We start from the raw sequence: 15,653 nt of genomic DNA, 5'->3' as shown, positions 1-15,653 counted from the left end.
ATGCCAATGAAATTGTCTAGTCCAGTTTATTACTTCTTTGGAAAGGGCAGAGACCCAGCATCTCAAAGCAAAGGCTAAAACAAGCTTTCCTGGAGCACACATGGGGCAACTATCATCTTCCCTGGGTATCTTCGACTCTCAGTAAGAAGGCAACTGCCTCAGGTTCTCACAAGCCTACTACACCCATCTCATGCAGGCAACTGTTCATCTGTGTGAGCTACACCAGTGGTTCTCAAACCAGTGCCTTCCGAGGGTTCAATCCAGCATAATGGTGTCTGTGCTTCCTCAACCACCCGGGGAATATGAAGGCTGCTGCTTTAGAGACCACATTTCAAGAACCCTGCATTAGAGAAAATTCCAACCTTTAAGTTATGGTAGTTTTTAGTCCCTCTGGGATCCCTGCTTTTTTCATTGCTGTTCATTTTGATTTTTGGTTTTTTGTTTGTTTTTGGGAGAGGTCTCATGTAGCCCAGACTGACCTCAAACTCTCTATGTAGTCAAGGGAGGTCTTGAACTTCTGACCCTCCTCTCTCTGCCTTCCCAGGGCCGAAATTGCAGGGATACATCACCGTGCCTGGTTCCTAATTGTTTTTATTTATTTTTGAGGCAGGAGCTTGCCATTCTTGAGAAAGAGTATCATTCTATTCAGCAAGCTGACCATCAACCCTCTTATATGCTGGCCTGCTCATTTAAGGTAAACACACATAAACACACACAAGAGCCTCTCACCTTCTGCCTAGGGACCATCACTCCAGTGACATCCACACCTGCTCAACACCTGATCCCCACCACATCTCATCCATATCTCACAACTCCTTTGGTCCAACTCCCCAATGAGAACTTATTAACCTGGAATAACAGTGCCAATCTGCTACCCACTGGAAACCCCGAGAGCCTCTAAAATCCTGTCTTCAGAGCTCATTTTTCTCAAGGCTCAGAAAAGCTCCCTGGATCAATCTTCCGCATGCGGAACTCAGTCCTTGGTCACAAATGGATGAGAAGAAATGGGCATTTAAGAAAAAGGCGGCATCCTAGGAGCCGAAGAGATGGTTCAGGGGATAAAGTACTTGATGTACAGGTGTGAAGCCAGATCTCCTGTACCCATGGAACAAACCAAGTGGCATTGGCAGCCTGCCTGTAATTCTGAAGCTTGGGAGGCAGTGACAGGAACAACAAGCAAACAGAGTAGAGTTTACAGTAACTAGAGGAGCTAGATTATTGTAGATTAGTAGTAGATTAGCTAGAATAAACCAATCATCAAGCTCCAGGTTCAGCAAGACACCTCAATAAGCAAAGTGGAAGGTAATCAAGAAAGACAGCTGATATCAACCTCTGACCTCCACATGCAACCACACACACACACGCACACACACACACACACACACACACACACACACACACACACACACACACCACAAAGACAGACATGCAAAAAGAAAGAAAGAAGAAAGAAATGACAATATAGCGATAGAAGGGAAATACCTCCATTTACATTGTCCTATTTTACATTACCCTTTTTTCTTGCTTCCAAGTTTCTCTCAAGACATGGGACATGGGCAGACATGCTGCTAAACTGAGCCCTGGGGCATATGCCTTTAATCCCAGCACTTTAGGAGGCAGAGGCTGGTGTATCTCTGTGAGTTCGAAGCCAGCCCAGTCTACAGAGCTAGTTCCAGGACAGCCAGAGCTACACAGAGAAACCCTGTCTTAAGAAAACAAAAAACAAAAACAGAAAAAAAGGACTTAGACCTTTGGGGCACAAGGTAAGGCCAGTAGGATTGCAGCTACTACTGTCCCCTTAACTGGTCCCCAGACCGTGGCAGTTGACATCTGCTTTTTCCTGTCTGTCTAGTTTTTAGGTGAGTAGGAGGCTGAGCTTACCTAAATATAAACATGCAGGCACACACAGGCATGTGGTTGATGAGTGATAAACACTGTTCCCCCCCACACACCCGCTTTGGTGCGCCCCAGTTTGCTGAGCCTGATGTGTGTTTCTGCAAGTCTTCATGCCCTTCCGCTTCTCATCCTCCCCCGGATAATCAAAGACAAGTGTGTCGCCCTCACTAACTCCCCTGTCAGGCAGCTGTGCCATCCCGGCTGCATGCATCATTACCAGACACAGCTCTTGCCCTGGAGTTCAGCTGGCAGCAGAGCTGCCGATGTGCAAAGCAGAATGGAATCCAGCTTGGCTCTCCCTTGACGTGTGGGCTCAGCAAGGCTCACAGAATACATACTTGTTTGTGTCTGGAAATTCAACAGCTGCGGCTCAGTACTCAGCAAACAGAGCTACAGACGGAGACCACACCATGGTCAGCCCTGGCCAGCCACGGCCACCCTTTAGCTCACAGGAGGAGAGGCTGTATTTCCTCTGCTGAGAGTTTGTCTTCTCTAGCCATTGCTTCATTTTCTAGCCAGTGCTTGAAGGAGGCCCAAAGGCCCTAACTCGGCAGGTAACTCAGCCATTAATCTGGATATTCCAAAGGTAATGCATTAGCATCGAGTGCTCCCCCCCAACTCCTGCCCAACTTCTCATCCTTAAAATAAGTAAACCCAAAATTAGCCACAGTAGCACACCTATGCAATTCCAACACTCAGGAAGCTGAGGCTTGAGATTAAGTTCAATGTCAGTCTAGGCTACTTAATCAGAGCCCGTCTCAAAAGTAAAAGATAAATGAATCCTTGCCTGGGGTTCTTCTCTGCCCTTCATTCCTGAGTAGCCAACCAGAGACTGCAAACTGAGAAGGAGTATGCCCCTGCCAGCAATCCGTGAGTGTCATCATCCAACCCGAGTCTCATCATCAGTCAGAGCGCTGGCACCTCAAGGTCATTCAAATGAGAGAAGTGGGGAACAGCTATCCTGTGATTGAGGCAGATCAGCTGGGACTTACTGTCCTTTGGTGGCCTATGGCAGGAGGACAGCATGTCTTTATGAGGAAATCCCTTTTCCATGAAACATAAAAGAGAAAGTCACCCATGGAAGCTGTCAGTTTTTTTGCTGGCTCATTGTGGGAATCATTAAAAGAATAAATACTATGGTCTTATGTGCTTTAGCATAGGAAAATAATGTAGGGGTCTGGAAGTGTACTCTGTGGCTGAATGTGTGTCTAGCATGACTGAAATCCTGGGTTTTGATCCCCAGCACAGGAAAAGAAAGGGGGGGGTGACGACATAGGCTCGATAAGACAGAAATATAATATTCTTTTTTATCTTTGGTTTTTTCGAGATAAGGTTTCTCTGCAGCTTTGGGGCCTGTCCTCAAACTCACTTTATAGGACAGACTGGCCTCCAACTCAGGGAGATCCACCTTCTCTGCCTCCCGAGTGCTGAGATTAAAGGCATATGTCACCACCACCTGACTGAGATATAATATTCTAAACATACCAGCTAACACACCAAAGGAACTAAGTTGGATTTTTACATAAGCTATGAGTGAGCTGCTTCCTTGGTGGGACTGGGACGCCTCCTTGGTACCTATCAGTTTTCTAGACCAACAAAAACTGTAATGGCCTTGTCAGACTTGGCAAGATAAGTGTGCCCCATTATAACCTGCGACACATTTCCCTGGTTTGCTCTTCAAATGGGAAGATTCTCTGACAGTCCATTAAAGAAGTAGCCATCCTTGCTTAACATTGCCTTCCAACCCAGGAACCCCATAGAAGAGAGAAAGGGGTTCCTATCAGAAAACTGTTGGGAAGAGAAAGAACACACCAATATGGAAAGCACAGTCTGACATTGCAAGCCAAGGAAGAGAGGGAGAAAGACACCTGTCCTGTTTGGAACATTTTCCTCCCAGGCATGGGCTCTGTGAAGAGAGATCCAAACATCCCAGAAGATGATGTCCAATTGCCCCAGCAAAGGAGAAAGTAAAGAAGCCTTCCCCAGATCTCACCGTTCCTCATTCCAAACATCTTTTAAGTCTCAGGAGCACTGACAGAGTTGTCCTCAGCCAAACACAACTTCCTGTTTCTAAGAAAGGGAAGGGAAAGAAATAGTTGACAGGGTATTTGGACACTAGAGATTTCAAGTTTCTGTAAACGCAAGTGAATCAGACACATGTGGAATGCATTTCCCCAGAAATAAGAAAAGATGCTGTGAGTTCCTCTTGCTGGACCAGAGAAATGAGAAAAGGGAGTTGGGAAGGGAGGTGCATCAGATGCTGCAGGGAGCGAGAAGAGCCATGTGAGTGTCAGATCAAAGAGGTGGTCCCAGTGATGACAAGGGCCAATAGTGCCCCTCCCAAGACCACTTCCTGACTTATGGATTACTCAGAGCTTCTCCACCTCTGAAGTCATAAATCCAAATATCCTGCTCCCTGACCACAACTTGCCATGTTTCCAGATCTTTCTCTAGTCCCACTAAACATCCTTCATCCTTCATCCTTGGGGTTCCCATGTCCTTGACCACTCCCAAACATTCTACATCCTTCATCCTCGGAGTTCCCACGTCTTTGACCACTCCCATGTATGTACTTTCTTTATCTGTCTTTACTTTTCCTCTATTCGCTGCATCTTTTCCTGGGTCATTTAAACTTCATGTTCGAGCACCTCAAGGATGTTGAAATCTCAACAACCTTAACCCATTGACTTTCTTCTTCCCGATACCCCAGGCTCAGATTGGTAGGTCCAGTTGGTAGGTCCAGCCATTCCAAAAGTTGCCAAATTCCCCTACCTACCTTCTTCTAATATGCAAGAGGCAACTCACTTTGGAGACCTGCCACAGATATATGTATAACCCAGGATGAGATTTATGTCTGCTCCAGCTCATCAAGAGCCAACAAGAACACAGCAGATCCGACTGGACCCCCGATGCTTTCCAAGACACAGGTTCCTCTCCCAGGAAACCTGCTTCATTGACCTTCTCTTGTCCTCCACAGCAGAGGCCTACTCGACTCACCCAGCTCTCTCTTCACTCTCATATGGAGTTAAGCAGAATTCACACAACTGGGGAGATTACCCTATGGAGCACTGATGTGCCACTATAAAACTATGGTGTCCACTAGAAACTGTCCAGCAACCCAAGCACACAGCTCTAGTCCTAGATCTTCAGGAAATAATTTTGGGCTTTCTCCACTCTCCTGAAGTTCGTGACGATGCCACATTTCACTATGATGAGAAGCATTGGACTCTACTGCTCATTAGAACCCAGCGGTACATCTCTTTTCACAGTAGACAGGGAAGGACCAGCCACTGTCAACAGATCTGGCAGAGACAAATCTAGAAGAACATTACAAGTCTACATTATTCTGGAATAAAGAAGCATATTATAAGTTCTGTCAATCCTTTTAAATAAGCGTCAGGTCTAAAAGTCTTTTTCTTTTTCTTTTGCCTCTGTTCTTGTTACATGGAAGGGTAGAATATATTCCTCCTATCAAAACTGGAGACCCAGCTCTCAACCTCCTCAAGGTCCTCGGTCCACCTACCCATCCCTCCCTCTGCTGATCATTCCACCGCCTAGAGTGTCTGCAGGCTGAGTCTACCCACTCCTGCCATTTTACAGTTGTCTCTTCCCATTTCCCAGTGCTCCCCATGCCCCCCTGAAGCACATACTCACTCTCCTTCTGGACATTTACATATACTCTTCCCTTTCCAGAACGTTCGTTCCTTCTCTACACTCCTATGTACTTCTGCTCATTATTCAAGGCCCAAAGTAAAGGTCAGTGTCATCCTCAGGGTGGGCTAAACACTCCATCGTGTGTGCACTTTGCTTTCCAGATACCTTCCTGCCGTTGGTGCTGGACCACATACTCTGAGCCACACAGAGCATCTCGCATTCATTTGTATTACTAACTCTAGCTCCATACCTGTCACTTTTCCTTCTATCTTCCAAAATATGTGTACCCTTCCTTCACATGCCTCTGCCCCTCCCACCCTTGAAAGGACGGCTTCCCTCTCGTGACCCCTAATGAGCTAGTTCTTCCTACAACTGCCCACGGGGACTGTCTGGCCAAAGTCATTAATGATCTTGGGCTACATCCAGCCGACATTCCTCAGTGAGATGCCTGAGTTCTGGGCCCCCCTGTGTATGTTGTCTCCTTTTGTTTATCCCTCAGTTGTGGAATTCCTCAGGCTTCTACCTCACCTTCCTGGAATAGGCTGATGTCATCTGTTCCTCTGGGTTTTGGTTTCTTGTAGGTTGTGATTCACTTGTTAATGAAAACCCTGAAACTTCGTGTCAAGGGTCCCCCAAGAACTCCGCAGCTCGTGAAGATTCTCCAGGACTCAGGACGCAGCCTGTAGGTGGACTCTGCCTAAGGTTTGTCATAGGGGTGCAGCAAGGATACTCAGCTGGATTGTAAGGGTGATTCACACACAGGCAGGATCTGAAGAACCCCCACACGCAGCCTGCCTGTACCAGTTCCCTTCTGAGAAGGCTGAACTTCATTCATTCTCCCCAGACCTCAAAAACCCAGCGGCACAGGGGTGATATTGCTAGTGGACAGTACAAAGTCCATTAGATACCTGACGGCAGAGGGCTTGACTGAGGTTGAGCATTCATGTGGGCCCCTTCTGCTTTATATTGTCAAAAGTCTAATGGACCTTCAATGTCAATCTTGCAGCTTGTACAGTCTAATCGCTTTATCAGTAAACTATGTGGGAGCCAGTCTAAGAGTAAAGTTCCCAAATGCTGGCCTAAGAGCATCCCTGCAGCCAGGTGATGTGGAGAAGTGCAGTCAGGCCTGCTGCATTCAATGCCCTTCTGCAGTGACTAGGCTTGTCTCCTTTTCTGCAGACTCAACACGCTCTACCTCCTAGCTCTTGCACCTGTGGTCTCTCTTCTGTTTCCCCTCCTTTCTCAGCCACCCAGCCCACCAATACCTCTGCATCCCTCATCACTACCACCTTCTTGGAAGCTCTGGACCCCAGCACATTCATCTAGACCTCCCTGGTCCATGTGACCGCCCTCAGAACCTATCTACCTTCCCTCTGTTCACCCTGATTGTCTAAGCGTGAAGATCAGAACATTTCACTTCTCTGCTAAACCCTTCAATAGCTTCCCAATACGCTAAGAATAAAATTCCCACTCCTTGACAGTTCCCACGGGACTGCTGTCTGCTAGCTGACAGTCTCGCTTCCCATCACTCTCTTTCTCTGGTGACAATTTCTCCTGTCTGCTTCTTGCCAAAAACCCTTGTCGCCTCAGTGCTTCATGGATGTTGTCAGAAGCCTAAGAGCCTCTCTCAACTGTACGTGAACTATCTCACCTCGAATTATCATTTCGGTACAAGGCTGATGGCCATGCCCTTGGGGGATGTCCTCAGAGGACTCTCCGAGCCCCATAAGGCACCTGTTAATCTTTCATAATTAATCACTCCACCTCTTGACTCAATTGTTTATTTAGTGCCCCCTTGCTTCCCACTAGACTACAAGCTCTGTGAGGGCAGAACACTCACTTCGCCCCTGGATTATTTAAAACCAACCTAGCGCTGGTCATATGACCATAGACTCTACTCAAGCTCTGGTTATTGCACTTGACAATCAGCCTCAACATCAGGAACTCATCTCTCACTGCTCTGAAGGCTGGAAGCTCAAGAACCAAATGCCTGCAGGAATCTTGGTTTTTTTTTTCCTGCTGTTTTTTTTTTCATCTTCAACAGTTTCATTCTCTTCATTTTTAAATTAAACCTTTTTTAACTTTAGCATACTTTTATTTTATTAATGATTTTGTCAGCATACAAAGTAGTGGTTTTCATTGTAATATTTTCAGGAATATAAATCCTTCTTTGTTCTTATTCGCCTCCCCACACTCCTCTCCTTCATGCCTCCTCCCCGTCTCTTGCTGGGATTCTTCCCCCTCTGCAGGGAACCATGGAGTTGGGCTAGTCAAGCTGCCTTGAGAGGCATGTTTAATAGGTTTTTCAGGTTAGAGTCCTTGGCTCCTGGGACACAATGTGCCTTCCAGTTCCGAGAGACTGACCACTCCCTCAGGCAGTGGCACATTCAGGCCACTTTGGGTGTCTCTGTAGGTTCTTTCAGATGTCCAGGAAGCATGAAGCTTGACATTAATCTGTGTACCCTGTAAAGCCTGCAAACATCATTGTATCCTGGCAGCTAAGACTGTATTGATCTTGGCAACTGACATTATATTCTGTTTCTGATAAAGGTATGAAAAGTCTGATTGCTCTCAAAAAAAAAAAAAAGGTTGCCACAGCTTAAGTTCTGCAGTGGGCCCTCCAGCCGGCCTGGTTTAATTCCTCTCTGCCATATCAGGTGACCTTGGCCTGGTATAAGCACAGGTGTTTGCAGCCCTCTCCTCAGATAATCCCTTTACTTCTTTCCTGTCACAGATACTCCATTAGGACCACCGCTTCACCTGCTCAGCCGGCCCCTACTCAATTTTTGTTTGTGTGAGAGGAGGGGAGAGAGAACACACTCTGGTGACTTCTTACAATGGTACTGATCTGGTCCTGAGGGTCACCAACTCAGCCTCCAAACTGTGCCGTATCATAGAAAGGGTCTGAGAATCAGATTTCACTCTCTATGGGAAGTTAGTAGAGGAGATCCTGGAAACAAACACCTGCAAATACCAAGGAACAACTCCACCATTCTCCTGGGATCTAATGATTCACCATTTGAGCAGATGTGTTACTGGTGTTCAGAGAACAAGTGTATTAACCACAGATAAGGGACAAGGGATCTGGGGAGATTGCTTTATCACTCTAGAGCACTGGCTGCCCTTGTAGAAGACCCAGGTTCAATGACCCCACATGCTGACTCACAACTGTCTGTAACTCAGGTCCCAAAGGGATCAAACACCCTCTTCTGGCCTCTTTAGTCACCAGACATAAAAGTGGTATACAGATGTACATACAGACAAAACATCCATACTCATGCAATAGAATAAAAAATTAAAAACCCTACAAATTCAATAAACAAACAAACAAAAGGATGCAAGATTTTGTCGAACATTTACTCAAAGTTCCTCGGTAGAAAGTTCCTTTCTCAAAGATTCTGCTTCCTCCTGAAGTCTTCACTCAGTTGCGGAGTCCATAATCACCCAGCCACTGGCTCTTCTCTGTAGGGTCTCTCACAGTACCCCCTAAAAAACATAGCCGTCTTCTGCAGGCTTATGCTCGCTGGTCTCTTCAGCAGCACACGCAGCAAGAGCAGTGCTTCTGAGCATGTGCAGTAGACACAAGTGGCAAAACTGCCAGAAACCTGTGCTCCAGCAGCTTTGAAGCTGCGAAGAGAAACCCCATTCTTAAGGAATGAAGAGCCCAACACTCTGAGCTTGGCTTAGTCCTTGGAGAGATGAGGTCATTCAAAGATGAACACGGGGCCTCGCACTCTGTCCTGGCACCATCAGGTTGGAGCCCTTTGCCTGCCTTTGGGAATTGCCCCACCTGTTGGGTAGAGCACCGCATGATCTGATGTGAACTGGCTTTGCAAAGGTCCTTTCCACGCTCTGCAAGTGCTGGCAAGCATGTTCAATGCTTATCTACACATACGCATGCTCTTTCCTTCTGTCCTGGTTCCCCAAACTGTAGGCCGTATCCTGACCTTCACAGTAGACACAAGCTCCCAGTCAGAGGCTTCTAGTCTGGTCCTCCTCTCTAGACAGATGGCATTGTGCACTCTCCTAGGAGATTAATGTGACTGATTAATAAATTGGTCCATAATTCCTCCTGTTTGAAGACTTTAATTGTTCATGGAGGTAAATCTTGGGAAGAATCCGCTAGTATTCCAGTCTCTACCATATTCCAAAAAATATTACTTTGATTTCACAAATATAAAAAAAGAGGAAGAAGAAAAGGAAGGTAAAGTGAGTTGGTTAGTTTCAAGTTTTATCTCTGCCATTATCAAGTGGAATTTGGAAAAGCTACGAATTAAGACTCTGTGAACCTAAGTTTCCTCACCCAGATAATATCCCACTGATTAAAAAAAAAAGCAGTGTACTAAATGAATAAAGCGATGGGATGTGAAGGCAATCTGCAAATCACAGCATGAGTGTATACAGTTCAGCACCACATGACCTGAGGTGACTTGTCGGAACAGCATTCCAGCTGCAACAACACCCCTGCATGTGGGCAGGAGGAGCAATAACTCACAAGAGTTACATAACCCAGCGAACAGCAGACTCTGCTGCACGAATGCTGGGTATCACAGCCTGTTGGAGAAAAGACAGCAGGAAGAGGAAGCTGATGATGAATAATGCCTCTTATAAAACATGAAAATGTTATAAGATCCGTTATCAATGATACCCACAATTAAGGTGTGTTAATAAGGTTCTTGGTGAAACAACAAAAGGCAAAGCTGCACGTGTCTGGCTCTCCGGTGTGGCTCTCTATTCTAGGGTTGGGCTTGGCGGGGTTATGACACTCTACCACTCTCCTCCTTCCTGGAAGAACGGAGGCTCTGGAAAATAAATGTAAGTTAGAGGGACTATTTGACCAATGATGTTTGTTATAACCAGTTAGAAACAACGTGGTGCCCTCTGAATATGACTAATTGCATTATAAATTTATAGACATTTATTCAATGAAATACGATGCAGCCATTTCAAAAGGTGAAAACACGGTCCTGAACAAAATAAACAGTTTGCCATGAACTGACAGGGACTGGGACTGCCTGCACAAAGCCTGTCCAGTACCAAGCCAGACACACCCCACCATGGTTAAGAAAGAGCTTATGAAGTCCCACCACTAGCCAAAGAGCTTTTGACAATTGATAATTGCTATGGTTGTTTGAATGAGAATGACCCCCCCATGGGCTCATATAGTTGAATGCTTAGTCACCAGTTAGTGGAACTGTTCAGGCAGGATTAAAAGGTGTGACCTTGTTGGAGGAGGTGTATCACTGGGAGTGGGCTTTGGGGTTTCAAAAGCCCCAGGCTAGGCACAGTCTCATTCTATCTCTGCCTCCTGCAGGAGGATCAGGCGTGAGCTCTCTCCTATTGCTCTAGTGCTATCCCTGCCTGCTCATCTGCCTGCCTGCCTCCCACCATGATGGAAAGAGATTAAGCCTCTGAAACTATAAGACTAATTAAATGTTTTTCTCTCAAAGTTGCCTTGATTATGGTGTCTTTTCACAGCAATAGACAGCAACTAGGACAGCTGTTGAAAAGGGGAGAGTTTCTGTTTTCTTCAAGGTTTGCTTTGTTTTGGTTTTGGTTTTTTGTTTTTTGGGGTTTTTTTTTGTTTTTGTTTTTGTTTTGTTTTGTTTTGTTTTGTTTTGTTTTGAGACAGGGTTTCTCTGTAGCTTTGGAGCCTGTCCTGGATCTAACTCTTGTAGACCAGGCTGGCCTCGAACTCACAAAGATCTGCCTGCCTCTGACTCCCAACTGCTGAGATAAAGAGTGCGCCAAGGTTTTAACATCTAAGAGGATGCCCACATTTCCAGTGGATGACCCCATGCCTCTACTGGCAGTCCTGAATGGACTTGGTGGGGTTTAAAAGGCATTCCTTAAGTTGAGAGAGAAAAGCTGTCTTACTTATGGTTTCTAGTGTTGCAATGAAACACCATAACCAAAGAGCAAGCTGGGCAGGAAAGGGTTTATTAGGCTTACACTTTCCCAAGGTACAATTCATCATCGAAGGAAGTCAGGACAGGAACTCAAGCAGGACAGGAACCTGGAGACAGGAGCTCATGCAGAGGCCATAGAGGGGTGCTGCTTATTGGCTTACTTATCATAGCTTGCTCAGCCCACTTTCTTATAGAACCAGGGACCACTCACAATGGGGTGGACCCTCCCATATCAATCATAAATTAAAAAAAAAAAACACCCTACAGGCTTGTTAACAACCTGATCATATAAAGGCATTTTTCTTAATTAATGTTCCCTCCTCTCAGATGACTTTAGCTTATGGTGAGTTGACATAAAACTATTTAACACCAAAGTGGTTAGGGGACAATGAGAGAAGTTGGGGGGGGGAGGGGAGGATTGTAGTATAGGTTTGCTCCAAACATATTGCATGCAGGTATGAAATTCTCAAACAATGTTTTTAAAAGAAGAAATTAATTTTAAAAATAACAGACTGGTGATTGTCTTAGTTGGGGTTACTGTCATTGTAATGAAACACCAGGACCAAAAGCAAGCGAGGCAGGAAGGGTTGTGTGGTTTATGCTGCCACATCACTGTTCACCGTCAGAGAAAGTCAGGACAAGAACTCAAAACAGGGCAAGATCCTGGAGGCAGGAGCTGGTGCAGAGGACATGGAGGAGCTCTGCTTACTGGCTTACTCCCCTTGGTTTGCTTAACCCACTTTTTTATAGAACCCAGGACCACCAACCAGTGGTGACACCACCCGCAATGGGCTGGGTCATCTCTCATCAATCACTAATGAATAAAATGCTCTACAGGCCTGCCTACAGCCCAACCTTATAGAAGCGTTTTCTCAATCCAGCTTCCCTCCTCTCAGGGGACTATAAATGTCAAGTTGACATAAAGCTAGCCAACACAGTTACCTAATGCCATGTGGTCCGATGCCAAGTGGTCAGCCTTGAAATCATATGCATACAATCAAATAACATTATATGGACTGAATAGGTTATATGTATACATTTGAGAATATATACACATACGTATGTGTAACAACATTTAAAGAAATGGAGTCTATGAATTTGAGCGAGAACAAGTGGTCGCATCAGAAGGACTAGAGAGAGGAAAGCAAAGGGGAAAATGATGTAATTTTATTTTAATTTCAAAAGTAAAAAAAATATTTTTAAATATAATAAAGTGAGGGGGCTGGAGAGATGGCTCAGAGATTAAGAGCACCGACTGCTCTTCCAGAGGTCCTGAGTTCAATTCCCAGCAACCACATGGTGGCTTACAACCATCTGTAATGAGGTCTGGTGCCCTCTTCTGGTTTGCAGGCATACGCACAGACAGAATATTGTATACATAATAAATAAACAAATATGAAAAAATATATATAATAAAGTGAGTAAATATACACGTGCATATAATAAAGCAATGTGCTACTAGTGTTAGAAACGCGAGCATATGTGTATATATATATGTATATATACACTTTTTATTTCCTTTGTGCATATGTGTTGGGAACAATAGTGGATTTGTTTCAGCATGGGCTGCCTCTGAAGAGAAACACTAGAAAGAGGGGAGATAAAAGCAGGGAAATGTCTTATGCATGTCATCTTGTACCTTTTGGATAATGAACTATGTTACTGTAAGACTGAGTTGAATGCATGTGATTGTGTGTGTGTGTGTGTGTGTGTGTGTGTGTGTGTGTGTGTGTATTGGACTGTAGGTGGAGCAATAAATAAGCACCATGCTACAAGGTGCAGGATCTGAGCAATCAAACTGCTGCTGTCTGTCTTGGAGAAACACAGAGAATGGGGCCTGGTGGCAGTAGCCCCTTTCTAGTCTGACAGGAGAAAGAAAGGAACTGCCGTGTCTCCAGCCAGACACCCTCTCCCCATGCAGCAGCGCTGTGAAGAGTGGGAGACTGCAGACAATAGAGCCTCCAGCGGGAGACTAAGAGCTGGGGCACACATGGCAAACAGCGGGGCTGGGAGGTGGTGGAGGGAGCAGGAAGCAGCCGACAGAGCTTGCGTGGGGGGGGGGGGGGTAGAACTGAAGACTTATAAGGAGGGGTGGGTGGTGTCAGAGTTTTAGGAATGGTATGCCCTCATGACGACCAGAAAACAAGAAGATAGCCCTGGATGGGACCCGACATTTTATATAGTGCCCACTTGTGGACCACAGCATAAAGGAGACAGGACCTTTAGTCTTGCGTAATTATCAAGGATGCTGATAAGGCGGTGTACAGTGGTAAACCTCCACCAGAGCCTGATTCCACAGGACTCTGAGGAAACCCCTCACTCTCCTGCCTACTGCACTCCCTCCCCCCACATTTAGAAGACTCCCTAGCTTTGGCTTTCCAGTGTTCTGTTTTACATTTGGCTCCGTTCCGCAGCAGCCTCCACTTAGCCAATTTCTGCCGCACAGCCCCAGTGCCAAGAAACTACACAAGAAGACAAGGCCTGGACAGGATCAGAAAGTGCCAGAAATTTTGCCACCAAGCCTCATCCACGGAGACTGCCAGGAGAGCTTTGCAAATGGAATCAATCTGAATGCGGTTGATGAGAACCATCTGAATGAAAGAAGCCAGGACAAACAGGAGTCATGGAGTTTCCTACTGCCCTGGGCTGCTCTGGCTTTCCCAGTTTCTGTTCCTGTGAGTTGACTTTCCCATCCCAAGGAAGTCCTACTCCTTGCTAAAAGCCTGTCCAGGTCATGTTGATGAACCCTGACCTCACAAACCCTGTTTTCCCTCCACTTCCTCCTGCGTGTGTGTGCCAGTCTTCCCACGGCCATTGGGCCTTATTGTTGTGTTTGGTATTGTTTGATCGAAGTAAACATTTGGTCATAGTGTGGTTCCTTCTTCTCCTTTTCCTTCTTTTCGAAAAGGTCGAAAATCTCCTGTGCTAACCAGATATGTTTTCCTGATCATAATAAAAGTCCACAATATAAAACCAAGGGACCTCTTCAATGTGGTCAAGAAATTTGCAATATTTTTCTCACTGTTTTCTCAGGAAAAAATACCTGATGTCAAACAAGAAGGGACTTAATTCATGGTAACACATCTCAGATAATGCCATAACTAAGGACTGTTATTATCATCCTCAAGTTGATCCGAGAGAGGGAGAATTAGACAGGAAAACCTGGACATCTGCAGTCTAAATATTCCAAGGAATTAGAACCAAATTGGATCTTGGACTGGTGTAGACTTCAGAAGGAAAACTCAGAATATCCCCCAAGAGACTACCTTTAGATAGATGTTAGTTCATCTGTACTCAATTTCTTTTCCCCGCCTTATTTTTACTATGTAGGCTTTCGATTTTCATTCAGGGCAGTTGGCCCTCTGTAGACCCTCAGCAGAGAACAGGCATTAGATACACTGACAGGAGCCTTATCCATCAAGTGCTCTACAGTTAGCCGGGTGGATCTGAGCTAGTGCCAATGAGAGGTCTGGCATCCACAGAGCCTTGGTCCAGATACGGGACAGTGATTGATGGTTCTGTGATTTGATAATTAGGAGCTGCCAAATGGCCCATCCAGAGACGTTTAAGCGGTTGGTCAAGGAGTTGCCCTGCTTCTTAGCTTCTTTGAAGGATAACTTAGCTGTGTATTGCACTGAGGATAAACACTGTGCTGACCTTGATCCAGGAATTTAAACAGTGTCATTTAACGTAAACACTAACAAATATCTTCTTGCTGAAGTGCTCTGTTTTCAGTATGGTTAGGGCTTCTTCTCTATAAAAGTACTTTGGGTTTTTTAATTGGCATCATAATTGTACATCTTTAAGGAATATAAAGCGATTTTTGGTACTCTATACATTGTGTAATGGATAACTCAGGATATTAAAGCTATCCATCACTTCAACCATTTGTCATTTCTTTACGATGAGAACATTTAAAATTCTCTTTTAGCTATTTTGAATTACATGATACAATGTTGTTGACCACAGTTGCCCTTCTGTGTAATTCTACACCAAAACTTAATCTTCCTATCTGACCACAATTGGTACTTTTAATCACTATCTCCCACTTCCTCCATTTTCAGCCTCTGGTAACCACTGTTCTTCTCTATATTTCTCTGAGGTCGGCTTCTTCAGATTCCACAGATGAGTGAAACCATGTGCTATTTGTCTTTGTGCGCCAGGCTTATTTCACTTAATTATGATCTCCAAGAT

The sequence above is a fragment of the Microtus pennsylvanicus genome, chromosome 3 (genome assembly GCF_037038515.1).
Source record: "Microtus pennsylvanicus isolate mMicPen1 chromosome 3, mMicPen1.hap1, whole genome shotgun sequence".
Taxonomy (NCBI): Eukaryota; Metazoa; Chordata; class Mammalia; order Rodentia; family Cricetidae; genus Microtus; species Microtus pennsylvanicus.
Note: the sequence above shows the minus strand (reverse complement) of the source record.